The following is a 2,728-nucleotide window of genomic DNA, read 5'->3' as shown; positions in this document are numbered from 1 at the left end:
TTCACGCTGACTTCAGCCAGTCTCGGTTGTTCAGTGTGTCACGTTATCGATCTGACGCTGCTCTGAGAAGGAAATGACTCCTCTAACCAGTGTTTTCGTTAGTTTGTTACCTGTGGTTGTAGGCCAGCATAACAAAAGGAAGGAAGTAAAGGACAGTGACGAAGGCTGGCTGTTGAGGAGACGCTCTCTTGAAAGCGTATTTCCATTGGACTGGCCGTGGCTGCTCCTCTTCTCAGGGCAGAATCATAAAGGGGTTTGGTTTTTTTTTTTTTTTGGGGGGGGGGGAGGTTCTTTCGCAAATTTCTCCATGAATAAAAATCACATGAGATAGATTTATGGCAGGCTAGTGAAAAAAACTGCCTAACTTGTATCACTGGTCAACATTTACTGTTGTTTGATGTAACAGAAAATCAGTAGAATTGCAGTAGATTTACATGCAGCCTGTGTTGCCTTGAGCAAGTCAGTTTAACTTTCCTCGGTCTTGTTGGCTTGTCTCCTCTAGGATATTGAGAGGACTAAATGTTTGCACAGCACAAGCACTAGAAAAGTGCTATGCATTATTGTTTGTAACTCAGCAAGTATGACCGAATAGTTCTGTAAAAAATCCAGACTGATGCTCACAAGAACTTTGTGTATAAATTGATGGGATGAGTTTTCTGAAGTCAAATGCCTTCAAGTTCCCTGGGTCGATCCAGTGACAGGACTAGCTGGTGAGCCACCCTGAACTCTGGCATTTCCCAATTTCCAGTTTTTAATAGTTGACCGAGTTAACACACTTTTAAAATAAGTTATAAATATTATATATGAAACTATTTCTTAACAAGGCCTGTGACCTAGGCTGCGGTATGAGATCTTATACCTTAAGAAACCATCTGCTATAATCTTTGAATAAACTAGAGTAACTTTAACAAGACAAATCATCCTTAACAGGGGAACCTTTTCCATGAAACGCACAATCAGTGATGCTTAGAAGCTGCAAGCAACCACTTCTGTTTATTTTCTGCTGAGCCCGAGCCTAGTTTGAAGGAAATACACCAGATTACTCACTACATTAACTAGCTCTTTCATACTGTTTACGAAGATTTGTAATCAGTGTTTAATAAAAGACTGTAGGGGAGTAGAGCAAGCATCTACAAATATGACTGATAAAGGGACTCAAATGGGAGGACTCTGTCTCTCCCTGAATATAAACAGTCTTTTTTTCTCTAGAATTTTTTGAAGGTTTTTGTTCTAATGAGGAAATTTCCTGCAGAGTCTTACAATTCATAACTTATAGCTGTTTCCATTTACACTACTTCGGGATGAAAAGCAGAGGATCTGTTTGCTCTTAGTGAAACAGGAGGTCTGATTTCCTCAAAACAGAGCCTGCGTGTCATCTATTGTAGTACAGGGAACGCTGTGTGTAGTAGCACCGTGGCCCAGATTTTTGGAACTGGATATGCACATAGTTTCACGCACATGATGTGCTATCATGCTTGTGGTCTCGTGCTCAGACTGTTTGGTCTACTGGTCTAAAACCCTGAAGTGCTAAGGCCAGCGGAGACAATAAGGTATAAATACAGTGCAGAAATGAAACAATTCTAGAGCATTGTCTTCAGCAAACAAAGTGTTTGAGTAAGAGATGGGAGAACTCTATAACATTCTTGAACCCCTTTTCACCCCTGTTCACCTCTGTTACACGCACAGATTCTCTCTCTTTCTTCAAACAGTGGGAGAAAAACCCTTACAAACATCTTAGATTTGTAGTTACTAGTGAAGGAAGTCTTTTTCGGCAGGACAGCTGTGTTTCTTGGCACTGTAGAGTATTTACACCCACATGTAACAAGAAACCAGTGTTTGTCATCTGCTGCATCATGAACTCTTAGGTTTTGAAAAGAAGTGATGGAAACATGATCAGGGCTTGTGTGGTTTTAAGAGCCATTAAATAAATCTTGCCATTTTAGAGTGTTTGTGCAACTAGTATTGCACTCATTTAATTGTTATTTGCAGCTTTTTTCCCTTACCACCAGCCTCATTCCTACCATGTGTGCTGGATTTTTATCTCTTAATTTTCTTTTTGTGCAGTGTAGTTTATTTTCCAATGTAGCTGATCTTTTGACTGCTTTCCATGTTTCTGTCCAGGTTTAAGTGTCGTATCTGTTTCCAAACAGTCCATCAGAGTCCTGACTCCTTGGCTTGCCTTCCGCTGAGCAAAGAAGGGCCCTTGATGGGATGAGATTATCGCCCAAAGCAATTCTTGCCAAACCAGTGCAGATTGTTGGAACACCCAGCTGTCGCCGATTGCTCAGTTCTGTGATCTCTGCTCCAAAAGTATATGGTAAAAGATGAAATACCAGATGACAGTGAGAAAGCTGAAGCCGTTCCTGCCTCCACCCTTTCCCAGAGATCGTTGTCCCTGTTGCGTTGTAGTGTGCAGCACAGTTCCTGTGCTCTTCAGCATTGCCAGGTTACCCCTAAGAGGTTACAGTTTATTGCAAAGCATTAGACTTGCTTCTGAGTCAGGTTCCTGTGTGGTCCAGCTGCTGCTGCTGGGGCAGTGTAGGCCCTGGGAGAAAGCTGGGACAGTAAATTGCTTCCACCTTCTCTTTTCATCCCATGTATGGGTAGTCCAGTACCTTCATAAAACAAGTGTGGCAGATCTGTCTCTCACAGATACTTCCCAGAGCAAAATATACCAGCTGTCTCTTTATTTCCTGTTTTCAAGTTATACTGACCTGCTCTATTTGAG

This window comes from Struthio camelus, chromosome 10 (genome assembly GCF_040807025.1).
Source record: "Struthio camelus isolate bStrCam1 chromosome 10, bStrCam1.hap1, whole genome shotgun sequence".
NCBI lineage: Eukaryota > Metazoa > Chordata > Aves > Struthioniformes > Struthionidae > Struthio > Struthio camelus.
The sequence above is the reverse complement of the archived record's forward strand: the minus strand, read 5'-3'. Positions refer to the sequence as shown.